The sequence below is a fragment of the Hypomesus transpacificus genome, chromosome 26 (genome assembly GCF_021917145.1).
Source record: "Hypomesus transpacificus isolate Combined female chromosome 26, fHypTra1, whole genome shotgun sequence".
Lineage (NCBI taxonomy): Eukaryota > Metazoa > Chordata > Actinopteri > Osmeriformes > Osmeridae > Hypomesus > Hypomesus transpacificus.
In genome coordinates, this window is record NC_061085.1 from 4,375,041 (window position 1) to 4,391,152 (window position 16,112).

The 16,112-nt window shown below is 46.3% G+C and overlaps 1 pseudogene; it reads left to right on the forward strand.

The window, feature by feature from the left end:
- Window positions 1-11,280, forward strand: part of LOC124487590 — a 45,696-nt pseudogene extending 34,416 nt beyond the window's left edge.
- Window positions 11,281-16,112: the final 4,832 nt, after the last annotated feature.

Consider the following 16,112-nt stretch of genomic DNA (forward strand, 5'->3'; position numbering starts at 1 on the left):
CCCTTGATGTTCTTCAGGGGGAGACAAATGTGCAAATGGACTGTTTAGTGCAGCGGGACTGATCTTTAGACCAAAAAGGGCACGCATTGGTTCTAAGAACTTTGAAAATCAGCTTCTTTTGAGGCTAAACAGAGGGTTCTGGTTATTCCATTGGACTCTTTCTGTCCTACTAACACACGAAATGCGGACGTGCACACTTTTTTACACAAGGACCGAAATGCTCCTGTGACACCAGTGGTGTTGGTAGTGTAGTAGTTTATGTCCAGTTTTACTGCCCAGTTTTTGAAGGGAATTATGGACATGCATATCTCTCTCTCCTACACTCTCTCTCACACACACACACACACACACACACACACTCTTTTACTCACACAGACCGATATGCACTTCGCAGTCTATTTATCTCCTCCACACACACTGACAAGCACACTCCTTCCACAGACACTCAAGTTCTTAACATTCTGTTGCTGCTGAAATAATGTCCTGGTAGTTTTGCAGGTCAGAGTATGTCTTGAACTCCAGTTTGGAGTCCTATTTAAATTCCAATAAAGTTTGAGAAAAAAATGCTCTTCGAGTTTGTGGTCTTTGACACCATTATTATATTTTGTATGACATTTGTTTTACCATGTCTTGGGCTCCATGTAGCACTAATCAGCTTTCAATTAAGCGTCTATTTCTTACAGTCGTGTCAACTATGAGGTCCAACTAATTTTTACTTCTCACCACTGGTAAGTAAAAACCGTAAACATACTCACCAACGGTTGAGACAAGACAGTTAACACGAGACACGACACACCACCAACCACCAGTTCTTTGCAAATACTCAGAGAGCAATCAAGGCCGAAGGGATCTTTGGGCCTTGATGATGGCAGCAGCATCCGGACGGACGTAGGAAGAATACGCAGAGGAAGACCAACGCCCCAGCTGTTGCAAAGTCGCCGTGGACAACCCTTGTACAGCAGCGGACGTGGCAGCAACTATCCTGAACGAATGGCCTGAATACCGACCAGGGGAAAGGTTGCACTTGGACACTACCTGCGCTAAATGAAGACTGAACTACGATTGAGACATGGGTTTGTTGGCAGGGGTAATTCTGAGGGGAGAGCGGATCCGAGGAAGCCCTCATCTTGACATACCTAAGCATGAAAGAGAAAGGACCCCCCCGTGCGAGCAATGACTACGGAGCTAAAGCTGAAAAGCACTTTAAAGCAATAAAAAAAACGTCTCAAACGGGTTCTGATGGCTAAACATCTTCACAAAACACCTTTTCCGCGTAGTAACACCCACATAAACAGGTTATAGCAGTGAAAACATCAAGAAAACCCTTCAGTCAGAAGTTACAGGCCAAACATTGTAAATGCATGGAAAACGCTATTCAGGAGCTGAAAAACACTTTAAAGCAATAAAAAAACCAAAGTCTCAAAAACGGGATCTGATGGCTAAATATCTTCACAAAACACCTTTCCCATGTAGTAACACCCACATAAACACGTTAGAGCAGTGAAAATGTTGCGCCTAGCAGCACGCTCAAGCACCAGATCCTCCCAGGTCACAGACAATACCCAGAAACAGAGCATGTTTATACAAGTTTATTTTTACAAAAGGCAGGACTGTGGCACAGAAGAGTTGTATTTGGGACCCCACTAGGTGCTGGACATAGACCCCCCTTACTGGCCAGCTATGCTTTGACCAGCGAGCCCCCCCACAGAACAATATCACCCCACAGCAAGGTACTTAAGGACCCACAACAAAGCCACAGCAGAGCACAGCAAAGTCACCACAAAATCACAGAAAAGTCACTACCAAGAGGGGAGTAGTCTTGGGCTGGGCAATAGCCGACCATGGCGGGCCCTGCTCCCACGCCTAACAGTCCCTTGTGCTCTCCAACAGCCTGCAGTACTGACAATTATAAATTGGTACTGGTCAGTCGGTCCCCCACCGACCAGTATTAAAAACAATGAAACAGGCAGTTTATGCAGCAGCCTTGCGCTGGATACCGTCGGTGAAGCGTGCTGTCACTGTCCAGTACGGCCGACACACGCTTTCGCCCGCTCCAGCGCTGACCCTGATCTGCGCACCGCTGTCCGTTGCAAAAGCCTCCGTAATGGCGCTGGGGACGCACTGCTCCGCCCACCTTGAGGACTCCCCCAAGCTGCAGAGAACGGAAGTGCAGGACAGACCGCTTAGGCAACCTCACACCCTTCAACAGACCGAGCTAGTGGGACAGAAGCACAGTGAGGTGGAGTAATGAACTTCCCTTCGCAAGGCGAACATAGAGCAGATTGACCGTAAGCCTCGACACCAGACCAGGCACCGCGTCCGGAGCCTCTCCAGGGTCCCTTCTCAATCCGTTGTCGCCAGAGCTGTCAAATTGCTAGCGCTCCCATCCGTCGTGTCAATCTCCCCCCCACGTTCATCCACTGTCCGCTCTTATACAGGGAACGGACCTATCCCCACACACTACACCACTCCCTTCCCATCAAGCTAATTGCCCGGTAATTGGCAATTAGCCAATTGCCCGGTAATTGGCAATTAGCTTTGCAGCAGCCTCTGTAGGCCATAGCAACGCCCCCAATACAGACACATTCAACACAAGTCCAGCATATAATACACATGGCATTTACACTAAAACCTTACAGTACACTTGACAAAAACATCAAGAAACCCCTTAAGCCAGAAGTTACATGCCAAACATTGTAAATGCATGTAAAACGCTATTCAGGAGCTGAAAAGCACTTTAAAGGAGACAAGTCATGAAAACTTCATTTTATGAGGTTATTTAACATTAATATGAGTTCCCCTAGCCTGCCTTTGGTCCCCCAATGGCTAGAATTTTCGATAAGTGTAAACCAAGCCCTGCGTGTTCTTCTACGCCTTTGACAAAATGAAGGCTCAAACGCTCTGTTTGAAAATCTCCTCCAAGTGACGTAGATACGAGAAAGGTTACCTCCCCTCTCTCTGCTTTGCCCGCTCAGATCATCTGGCCCGCCCATGAGAAACTGAGCTGCCACCGTGCAAGGGCGAGTGTGATATCGGTTTTTCCTGGAGAGACATCATGGCGAGCAAACAAACGAAGCATAACAGTTGCTCATTGCTTGGATGTGCAAATCAAAACAAAAGTATTTTTTTAGTTCCTTCATCCAAGCTTCTGCACAACCAGTATCTTAATTAGATTTTCGCTGGAATTGCGCCGACACAACTTCACAAAGTTTTGTATGTCTGCGCCAAACATTTCAGCCTCTACTGTTTCCTCAACTTGAGCCAATACAAAACTGGCCTTGCTGAAAAAAAAATCTGGATCATTACTAACTCTCCTTGGTCAAGCTACAAACCTTGGACAAGTAAGCTAACTAACGCTATATCATTTTGTTGCTTTACTGTATATGGTTACTTAGCTTGCTACCCTTAGAATGCGTCTGTAACATTAGCTTTGCAGATAACAGCTGAGTTACTGTTACTTATGTAAAGATATATGGCATCAAGTAGGCTATGTGTGTGAATACAAACGTTTAAACGCCAGTGTTGTGCACTTCTTTGTTATTTGGATAACCGTTCTGCTGTTATGGCGCGCGATATCCGCCTTTCTCTTCTTTGAAATGACTATGAGTGTGCACCTCTGCAAACCAGGGTGATCAGATGAGAATGAATCAATTTGAGGCATCTTACAGCAACGGGGGCCACGAGCCATTGCGATACATCAGTTGTAAACATTAGCGCATCATGCCGCCCCTCTCCTCCTCATTAGCATTTAAAGCTACAGACACCAAAACAGCGCGTTCTGAGGAAAGCTCATTGTGGGACTACTCGTAGTGGCTATAATTCTGCACTATGGCTGAATTTCGGGAAAGAGGCTTCAGATACAGTATTAGGGGACCACTAAGGCCTATATAAAAGCATCCAAAAACAGCATTACATGTCTCCTTTAAAGCAATAAAAAAAAACTGAGTCTCAAAAACAGGATCTGATGGCTAAATATCTTCACAAAACACCTTTTCCATGTAGTAACACCCATATAAACACGTTGGAGCAGTGAAAAAATCAAGAAAACCCTTTAGTCAGAAGTTACAGGCCAAACATTGTAAATGCATGGAAAACGCTATTCAGGAGCTGAAAAGCACTTTAAAGCAATAAAAAAACCAAAGTCTCAAAAACAGGACCTGATGGCTAAACATCTTCACAAAACACCTTTTCCATGTAGTAACACCCACATAAACACGTTAGAGCAGTGAAAACATCCAGAAAACCCTTCCGTCAGAAGTTACATGCCAAACATTGTAAATGCATGGAAAACGCTGTTTGGGAGCTGAAAAGGCCTATAAAGCAATAAAAAACCCAAAGTCTCAAAAACAGGATCTGATGGCTAAACATCTTCACAAAACACCTTTTCCATGTAGTATTACCCACATAAACACGTTAGAGCAGTGAAAACATCAAGAAAACCCTTCAGTCAGAAGTTACTTGCCAAACATTGTAAATGCAAACAGGATCTGATGGCTAAACATCTTCAAAAAACACCTTTTCCGTGTAGTAACACCCACATAAACACGTTAGAGCAGTGAAAACATCAAGAAAACCCTTCAGTCAGAAGTTACATGCCAAACATTGTAAATGCATGGAAAACGCTGTTTGGGAGCTGAAAAGGCCTATAAAGCAATAAAAAAACAACGTCTCAAAAACAGGATCTGATGGCTAAACATCTTCACACAACACCTTTTCCATGTAGTAACACCCACAAAAACACGTGAGAGCAGTGAAAACATCAAGAAAACCCTTAAGCCAGAAGTTACAGGCCAAACATTGTAAATGCATGGAAAACGCTATTCAGGAGCTGAAAAGCACTTTAAAGCCATAAAAAAAAGTCTCAAAAACAGGACCTGATGGCTAAACATCTTCACAAAACAACTTTTCCATGTAGTAACACCCACATACACACGTTAGAGCAGTGAAAACATCAAGAAAACCCTTCAGTCAGAAGTTACATGCCAAACATTGTAAATGCATGGAAAACGCTATTCAGGAGCTGAAAAGCACTTTAAAGCCATAAAAAAAAGTCTCAAAAACAGGACCTGATGGCTAAACATCTTCACAAAACAACTTTTCCATGTAGTAACACCCACATACACACGTTAGAGCAGTGAAAACATCAAGAAAACCCTTCAGTCAGAAGTTACATGCCAAACATTGTAAATGCATGGAAAACGCTGTTCAGGAGCTGAATAGCACTTTAAAGCAATAAAAAAACAAAGTCTCAAAAACAGGACCTGATGGCTAAACATCTTCACAAAACACCTTTTCCATGTAGTAACACCCACATAAACACGTTAGAGCAGTGAAAACATCAAGAAAACCCTTCAGTCAGAAGTTACATTCCAAACATTGTAAATGCTTGGAAAACGCTATTCGGGAGCTGAAAAGCACTTTCAAGCAATAAAAAAAACAAAGTCTCAAAAACAGGACCTGATGGCTAAACATCTTCACAAAACACATTTTCCATGTAGTAACACCCACATAAACACGTTAGAGCAGTGAAAACATCAAGAAAACCCTTCAGTCAGAAGTTACATGCCAAACATTGTAAATGCATGGAAAACGCTGTTTGGGAGCTGAAAAGGCCTATAAAGCAATAAAAAAACGTCTCAAAAACAGGATCTGATGGCTAAACATCTTCACAAAACACATTTTCCATGTAGTAACATCCACATAAACACGTTAGAGCAGTGAAAACATAAAGAAAACCCTTCAGTCAGAAGTTACTTGCCAAACATTGTACATGCATGGAAAACGCTATTCAGGAGCTGAAAAGCACTTTAACCTGAACATACCATGATGTAAGAACAAATAAACTTAATTTGATAGAAACAAGCAACGTTTACTGAAATCCAGGGCTACTGGTTGGTAGATGAAGTGCTATCTCAGGTTCAGCCGCAGTAGCGTACAACCACACGCCACCTTGTTCAGGCTGTACTGTACTGAGACTGACTGTGCTGCTCCCAGTCTACCCTAGTTGTATGTGTTCCAGGGCATCTGTGTTTTATAATGGTGGGTCTAAACAACAACATGGACAATCTCCATGACAGGGTGGACTAGTATGGATACACTGCATGTTAGTAATATCAGGAGATACCTGTCTGAGCACTCCATCCAGCTGCTTGTCCAAGCACTTGTCCTCTCCAAGTTGGACTACTGCAACTCGCTGCTCGCCGGTCTCCCATCATGCGCAGCCCGCCCTCTTCAGAGGATTCAGAACGCAGCGGCCCGCCTGGTCTACAATCTACCCAGACGCTCCCACGTTACCCCGCTCCTCATCTCCCTCCACTGGCTACCCATAACGGCCCGAAACAGATTCAAGACCCTGGTACTGACCTTCCGAGCAGTGAACGGGACTGCGCCCGACTACATCAAGTCTCTCCTGCAGCCTTACACCCCCACCCGCCACCTACGGTCTTCTTCAGACAACCGCCTGGTGGTCCCACCTCTCAAGACCGCCCGGTCCCAGCACAAGCTCTTCTCCTGCCTGGCACCCCAGTGGTAGAATCAACTCCCCACCTCCATCAGAGACACGGACTGTCTCTCCACCTTCAAGAGAAGGCTCAAGACGCACTTGTTCCGGGAGTACAACGGTACTTAGGAATGGTTTGCTGAACCCAACGCTAGTTTCCTCAAGGATCACAATGACTCCTGCTTAGACTGTTGCTCTTGTTGGGAGTGGTAGCTGATTTAAACTGTTGTATTCTATTTTAGTTACTCCTATTTTTATTGCTGTCCTACAGGTACACCTGCACTTAGAGATTAATGTTGTGTAATTTTAACTTGTTTAACTACATGCTCTTATGGTTTCTTCCCTTTAGCACTATTTTTTGGTTGTTCACAATATGTACTTCTTGTTTTTGACTACCCGCAATGCTGTGGGGCTATCTTGTTGTTATTATCAGTGACCTATGCACTTTGTAAAGCTCTCTCTTGGAAGTCGCTTTGGATAAAAGCGTCTGCTAAATGAATACATGTAAACGTAAATGTAATATTAACCCACACCAGAGTTGCTTTGATCTACAAGGCCCACTATGTTGTCATAAGCATAACCATAGAAATCGGAATGGACTGGAATTCTGACACAAGACACATTTACTTAGTTGCTAATCAGTCAGATGCGTTTGAACACTTGATGAACATGTTTTTGGAGATGGTGAATTGATCAGGACTTGAAAATGATTCTCAGCAAGATGCTACCCAAGTTTGGGTGCAACCGTATACATCCTTTATTGTGGAGTGCCGGAGTGGCCTTAACAGCAGTTGGAGCTGTTTATATCTATCAGTGGTACTGCAGACCCACACCTGAGGAAGGTATGAAGATAACTGTGTTAAACATTTGTTTTTTTCAAGTAAACTAGTGATATACAGCTCCCATAACTTGGGAAACATTTAATCTATAACCCTAAAAAGTCCACAAAGGGAAAGTATTAATTTTCTTGAAGGTATAGGTTATTAAACAACACATTTCTGTGTCAATTTACACTTAAAGGGTTCATGTGACTTGTTTCAAAGATGTGTATATAGTCTCAATTAAAACTACAATTTAAGTATGACTTTGAGCCGCACTGTATATTGATTTACTTCATTACTAACAACGTGTTTGTTCTCTAATCCTCCTCAAGATGATCTTCGCATTACTTCTGATAGCAGCTGAAACACCTCAAGTAAAGTTACATTTTTGCTTTCACACAAATCCCTACTCTGAAAAAGAAATGTAGAAACTTGAATGGCATTCAATGTGTTAGGTCATAATCTTCCATGTTCTATGTGTGCTGGCAGGCTATTAACGAGGAGAATGGCAAGCTCATGCTTTTTATGTACAGCCCACTGTACTGTGGCCCTGTCACCATTTACAGGGTGAGAATCCAGTCCCTTCATCAAATCATCTGATAACAGATGAAGATTTTTCTCTGAAGGCTTGACTTGAACAGAATCTGTGTTTTCTGTGTTATAGGGGGTCAGTGAGACAAGCGGACAGCTGCTTCCTTGGAGATACAGTCCTTTATACTGTGGACCAGTGGTTCTGTTTTCTGTAAGCAACACTATTTATATGTTTCAGTTCAATTAACACATTTATAGAAATCACTGATTGAACTCGCAGCATTTGGCCTTTTCTGAATGAAATGTTGTATCCATTTCCTTTTTGTTTACTGTTATAGGGGGTCAGTGAGACAAGCGGACAGCTGCTTCCATGGAGATACAGTCCTTTATACTGTGGTCCAGTGGGTCTGTTCTCCGTAAGCAACTCTGCATGTTTCAATACAATTAACACATTTACAGAAACAAAGGATTGCACTTTTAACTCTCAGCACGTGGGTTTTCTGAATGATGTATCCATTTCCTCCCAATCCCGGATGTTGTTGTGTGTCCAGGAAGCCAGTGAGGATGAGCAGCAGCTGTTGCCATGGAGCCCCCTGTACTGTGGGCCTGTGGTCCTGTTCCAGGTCACTATTATCTTCTCTATATCTCAATACAACCACTCAAAAGCTGTCTGATAGAAAATAAAGTACAGAAAGTAGATTTTGAGAGTACACTCATTTGATCAGAGCCTTTTCAGCTAAATCATGTCTGATACTGATTGTAAAAGAGTGACTTGTTAACTTGAGTGATCGATGTCTGCAGAACCTCCCAGAGTCTGGTCCACTGGTGCTGGGAGACGACTGTAACCAGTTTACGTTTCAGTTCTCTTTCAGGACCCACTTTGAGGTCAGTGTGAATGGGATCTCACCACTATGGCTACTATAACTACTGTATGATAAGGATGAATATTGTCAACAGTTTATTAAGGAGAGGTTAATAGAATCATTGAAGAACATCACTATAGTAAATGCATGCAGATATGTGCCCTGACTCAGCATGTGTTTGGACTGTGTAGCAATTCTTGGTGAAGACTCATCATATATGGACGACCCGAGGCCCGACCACTCAACTGTGGTGGAGTGATCTGGTTGAGAGGACCAGAGTGGATCACCAGGTAATGTGTTTGCTTGTTATTAACATTATACTCTGTCATAGCAACCCATTGAACATTTCTTTTCAAGAAAGTTGTCAGGAAGGACTAACTTAATGTTCAACCTTTTCATTGGTGAAGGGTGCTCCAGTTTACAAAACTGTCACCAAGTACATCACAGGAGTTAAGGTAAGTTATTCCTTCATTTATTATATTTCTTTATGTATGAATACTATAAATACATGTTATTGTATATTTATGATAAGATAATCATTATTAAAGTGTTATTTTCTTCTTGACTGTAGCTGGTGGGAGCTGCTGTAGAGAAATACATGTCTACCAGCAGCAAGCAGAACACCCACTTCACCCAGTTTGATGGCTTTCTGGTGAGTTGCTGTTAAACTTTAACAATACTTTCTGTTAGGTCCCTGAGCAAGTGTGTTTAAATGAGTGTTCTTGTATTCAAAACAGGAGCGGAGAGTGACATGGGAACATTCAGGGGTTTATGTGGATCCCTGGGGCCAAGTGTTTCCTACCAGCCGGACCAACACTCAGAGCTTCTACTCCCATCTTCCCGGACACACCCACGGCCCTGGAAACAGCCACGACTCCCAGAACGCCTCTGGAACAGGCTATGCCAGTGGCTCTGGACAAAGACACAACCATGCCCACGGCCACCAGTACCCCCAGGGAGCCAGCTGTGGCCCCAGGAACACCTCCAGACCAGGCCATGCCCCTGGCCCCAGACATCACCACAGCCACAGTCATGCTGGGCAGGCAAGCAGCCACAACCACGGCCCTCCTTCTCCCCCAGAGCATCCCTTCCAGCCCCAGGTACAAACACCTTCTTCCCTGTCTGATTTTAGAATCCTAAGTCCTTTATCTTTATAAATGGTTGAGAGGATTAGACCTCCAGGGAGTTTGAAGGTGAACAAAACTCATTTTGTTCACTATTGTGCATCAGGAGCCTGAGGAGGAGGTTCAAAGGGAGGAGTCGCGTTATGAAGAAGCAGAGGGAGAGGACTCATGGGAGGAGTCTTGGGAGGCTCCGCCACCTGGGAACAGGAATGCTTCCCGCCTCATGTTAGTCCAAATATACTCACACTTTATTACACAGCATGTTCATAATAGCTTCAAGCCATTTTGAAAGCATAACATGAACTGAGATGTTTGTTGTGGTGTTAACAGGATGCATCTTCAGGAGAAACAGGTCCAGGACTTGACCAGAAAAATGGTGGCCCTTCGTGTGGCCTTTCATGTGAGTTTATCAATATACTGTCTATAAGACTGCAGGAACATGTCAATATCCAGAAATCTAGATTTTCAACTTGAGAGGACCTTGTGTTACAGTCACTGCTCACCCAGGACACCACAAAAAACTTCCTGCTAGTTGCCGGAAGGATGATTCTTTCAGGGCTGGTCCAGCTTAACCAGGCGGTAAGGACCAGGCATCTTAGAACAACCGAGACTTTGATGGTTCATTGATGAACATGATGATTATATTGTTCTCTCCAATGTAGGATGTTAGTTCCATCTGCACATCATTCAACCGCCTGGTGAGCTACATTGAAGATCCAGCCCACAGGGCTGGGATAGAGAGGGAGCTGGTCTCTGTTAATGTAAGTAATGATAAAAAGGATTAAAAATTGTACATTTTATATATGGATTTATTATGTTTAAGTAAATGTAAACATTCAGCTCATACATTGTTGTTGGACATTGCTTTAAGCAACCCATGTCAGCTTTGCCTGTGTCTGGTTCCTGTAGATCCATCACACCAACTTCCTGGATATTGTGTATGATTTCATCATCCTGGGAGTGATGAAAAACAATGCTGCCTTGCCTCCACAAAACGTAAGTGGTACTGAGGAGAAAAGCACTGAAGACTTTAGACTTTTAAGATGTTGAAGAATACACTGTAACTTTGCAATTGGCAATCTACTGATCCCAAGAAGCAGGAACAGGGATTCCAGGGATTCCTTGGTGCTGGAGCCAATCCTAACTCCTCCAACTGGATGGCAGCCATGTGCCAAAATGTTCCAGGAAGTCCTTCAGGTACACAAATGTATTTCCTATTTCACGGTCAAGCTGGTTTTGCTTACTTTTATGTTCTGGATCTATGTGTGTAGTAACATCTCATTGTGTCTCACTAATCTCAGGTCCAGCTAATGAAGTTGCTAGACAGCATCTTAGATCTGGACGAGTCCACCTTCAGCCAAGCTGACGTCCTATCAGCTGTGCTCTTCAGCCGGCTGGAGGGAATCATCCAGGAGCTGCTGGGAGATCTGGATGGCTGCTGACTTTCACAACCAGACCTCCCCACTTGACATTTCTATTCACATCTAGAAGTCTGCTTCATTTAATAAAGTGGAGACCCACGTAAATCTTTTGGCAAATTTTGTGAATTGATTAGCATGAAGAATATGCTATGTAACATGGAGGAAGACTTTTAGAGATTGAAGTCATCAAATCAAGTCGGTATAGTCCTTTTTACAAGTGTTGTCGCAGAGGGATTCACATATACCCACATATCAGCACCTATAAACAACCTAAACCCTCAAGGGAGAGAAGGGAAACCTTGGGGGGGAGCAATTCAGTGAGGGATCCCCTCCTCCAGAGACAATCAAGTTCTGTTTTAATGTCAGACGATTTACGGTGTTTGTGAACCGTTCAACTTTCACTGTCAAAGCAGTTTCACACAGAGAGTACCACTATTTTGGTTAGACTTGTCCATCTCCTTCTCCGTCCGTCCTTCCATCTAACTGGGCCGGACAGACTATCTGGCAGACCCAGACAAATGTAACACTAGCTTGTTTGCCCGTCCGTCCGTCATCTACCGCTTGCCCGGGGGTCGAGTTGCGGGGGAAGCGACCTAAGCAGGGAGGCCCAGGCTTCCTTCTCTCTGGCCACTTCCACCAGCTCTTCCTGGGGGACCCCGAGGCGTTCCCATGCCAGCCGAGAGACATAGTCCCTCCAGCGTGTCCTGGGTCTTCCCCGGGGCCACTTCCCAGTGGGACGTGCCCAGAACACTTCACCAGGGAGGCGTCCAGGAGGCATCCTTATCAGATGCCCGAGCCACCTCAGCTGGCTCCTCTCGACGCGGAGGAATAGGGGCTCTACTCTGAGCCCCTCCCGGATAACCGAGCTTCTCACCCTATCTCTAAGGGAGAGCCCGGACACCCCGCGGAGAAAGCCCATTTCGGCCGCTTGTATTCGCAATCTTGTTCTTTCGGTCCCTACCCATAGTTCGTGACCATAGGTGAGGGTAGGAACGTAGATCGACTGGTAAATAGAGAGCTTCGCCTTTCGACTCAGCTCCTTCTTCACCACGACGGACCGATGCAGAGACCGCATCTCTGCGGACGCCGCACCGATCCGCCTGTCGATCTCGGGCTCCATTCTTCCCTCACTCGTGAACAAGACCCCGAGATACTTGAACTCCTCCGCTTGGGACAAGATCTCCTCCCCGACCCGGAGATGGCACTCCACCCTTTTCCGGTCGATAACCATGGCCTCAGATTTGGAGGTGCTGATTCGCATCCCAGCCGCTTCACATTCGGTTGCGACCGCTCCAGTGAGAGCTGAAGGTCGCGGCCCGATGAAACCAACAGGACCACATCATCTGCAAAAAGCAGCGACCCAATCCTGAGGTCACCAAACCGGACCCCCTCAACGCCCTGGCTGCGCCTAGAAATTCTGTCCATATAAGTAATGAACAGAATCGGTGACAAAGGGCAGCCCTGGCGGAGTCCAACCCCCACCGGGAACTCTGGCACCGGTCGTACAGGGACCGGACAGCCCCGATCAGGGAATCCAGTACCCCGTATTCTCGGAGCACCCCCCACACCCGAGGGACACGGTCGAACGCCTTTTCCAAATCCACAAAACATGTGTAGACTGGTTGGGCGAACTCCCATGTACCCTCCAGGACTCCGTGGAGCTTTTCAACAACCTCGGCGACCTCAGCCCCAGAGATAGAAGGATCCCCCCCGATGTCCTCAGACTCTGCCTCCACGTCGGAAAGCGTGTTGGTGGAATTAAGGAGGTCTTCGAAGTATTCCTTCCACTGATCCAGGACGTCCCCCGTCGAGGCCAGCAGCGCACCATCCCCACCGTATACAGTGTTGACAGAGCACTGCTTCCCCCTCCTGAGTCGCCGGATGGTGGGCCAGAACCTTTTTGAAGCCGTTCGGAAGTCATTCTCCATGGCCTCGCCAAACTCCTCCCATGCCCGGGTTTTTGCCTCCGTGACCGCCAAAGCCGCGTTCCGCTTGGCCTGCCGGTACACATCAGCTGCCTCTGGAGTCCTACCAGCCAATAAAGTCCGATAGGCCTCCTTCTTCAGCTTGACGGCATCCCTCACCTCCGGAGTCCACCACCGGGTTCGAGGGTTACCGCCGCGACATGCACCGACCGCCTTGCGGCCGCAGCTCCGGTCAGCCGCTTCAACAAAGGAGGCCCGGAACATGGCCCATTCGGACTCAATGTCCCCGGCACCCCCCGAGACATAATCGAAGCTCTCCCGGAGGTGGGAGTTGAAGCTCCTCCAGACAGGGGGTTCTGCCAGCCGTTCCCAGTAGACCCTCACATTACGTTTGGGCCTGCCAGGTCTGACCGGCGTCCTCCCCCACCATCGAAGCCAACTCACCACCAGGTGGTAATCAGTTGACAGCTCCACCCCTCTCCTCACCCGAGTGTCCAAGACATGCGGCCCCAAGTCCGACGACACGACTACAAAGTCGATCATCGAACTGAGACCTCGGGTGTCCTGGTGCCAGGTGCACATATGGACACCCTTATGCTTGAACATGGTGTTCGTTATGGACAAGCCGTGTCTAGCACAGAAGTCCAACAACAAAACACCGCTCGGGTTCAGATCGGGGGGGCCGTTCCTCCCAATCACACCCCTCCAGGTCTCACTGTCATTGGCCACATGAGCATTGAAGTCCCCCAGGAGGACGAGGGAATCCCCGGGAGGAGCGCTTTCCAGCACCCCCCCCAGAGACTCCAGAAAGGGTGGGTACTCTGAGCTGCCGTTTGGTGCGTAAGCACAAACAACAGTGAGGACCCGTCCCCCCACCCGAAGGCGGAGGGAGGCTACCCTTTCCTCCACCGGGGTGAACCCCAATGTACAGGCGCCGAACCGAGGGGAAACAAGTATTCCCACCTCAGCTCGACGCCTCTCACCAAGGGCAACTCCAGTAGTAGAGTAGAAGAGAGTCCAGCCCCTCTCAAGGAGGCTGGTTCCGGAGCCTAGGCTGTGCGTCGAGGCGAGGCCGACTATATCTAGCCGGAATCTCTCTACCTCGCGCACCAGCTCAGGCTCCTTGCCCGCCAGCGAGGTGACGTTCCACGTCCCTAAAGCTAGCTTCTGCAGCCGAGGATCGGACCGCCAAGGCCCCCGCCTTCGGCCGCCGCCCGACTCACACTGCACCCGACCCCCATGACCCCTCCTGCGGATGGTGAGCCCACTGGAGGAGGGTCCCACGTTGTCTCTTCGGGCTGTGCCCGACCGGGCCCCGTGGGAAAAGGCCCGGCCACCAGGCGCTCGCCATCGAGCCCCACCTCCGGGCCTGGCTCCAGGGGGGGGCCCCGGTGACCCGCTTCCGGGCAGGGGCAACTGAGAACCATTGTCATTTTGTTCATGGTAGGTTTCTGAGCCACGCTTTGTCTGGTCCTTCGCCTGGAACCCGTTTGCCTTGGGTGACCCTACCAGGGGCATAAAGCCCCCAACAACATAGCTTCCGGGATCACTAGGACACGCAAACCCCTCCACCACGGTAAGGTGGTGACTCAGGGAGGGGGCTACACTAGCTTGTTTGCATCATAGAAAACTATTTGTCATACAATTGTCATTGTAACATAACAATAATGTAATTTCGTCTCTGCTCAGAACTCCACATTAGAAAACGATGACCAATTTGTCTGAGGCATATGTGTATATCCTTCCCCCGCCAGCGCTCCCTGCGTTTCTTCATCATGACCAGAAAGAGGCAGCGTTCGCCAGCCCGTAGCGGGCCTTGGTTGTACGCCTGCTTTGCCACTGCGTTTATCTTTTAGTTGCCTGCAGTATGTGGAGGTAATGCTACTGTGTATTCTGGTTGTAGCTCTGTTGAGTGTTTTTAGATTAACAGTGAAGTTCACATTGATCACAACCTAATGTTAGGTGTCAACGAGAAGTTTAAAATGTTGAGTTGTAAAAAGATCATCTAAAATGGTTGGGATAGGCCGACATATTTTTTTTAAGCCTGCGACCTGTGGTCTAGTTCGTACAGCACAATATTGTGTCCAAACACCAGCAATATGTCGCCTAGATATTAATATAATAGCGGTACAATATTTACAAGACCAAGTGTAATATAACTAAAGTTGAACTTAGCTCGATGATAACAAATTGCACAAACAACGCATCAATATTACATCAAAGTATAGTTTTGCACGTAGTAGGTCTCAGAATTATCAGTGGTGCGCAGTGGGTCTCCATAGCTACGCAGATGACGGGAAAGATTCCGGTGTCTGTCGGAGAGAAGATTTGAACTCTTCACAGTAGCTGGCAGGTGGGCAATGCAAATCTTGTGTAAAATGTTTCCCTAACAAACACCTCAACATATTGTCAATCAGTTGATGACACATGCGCAGCCGTACTTAACGCAGGGTACCAGAAAAGTGTTTCTGAGGCATGAAGGTAGTTTTTAGACAATTTCGTACATTTTTATAAAAGTTTAAATTGTATTCATCTTGAGGGTTAAGGGTCACTGTTAGACGTACGGCATATGAGTAACCGCAGACCTCACTGAACTACTGCTCCAAAGGTTTCTTGAATTTTTTCTTGGGAGTTTCTTCCTTGAGGGTTTAGATTGGTTTGATCAGAATCAGAATCAGAATGGGATTTATTTGCCATGAATGTTTGCACAGACAAGGAATTTGCTTTGGCAGAAAGGTGCATACATTAAACATATAGGAATCTTACATTTAAATATGTGGTCTAACTATACTAAGGGTACACAAACTAGCAATCCTAAGTGGAATTAGAATTAAAATAAAACATACAATAAGATAAAATACAAGTTGCTGTAATTTACAATATACAAATACAAAACATACAAACACAACAAAAAATGCATACATATAG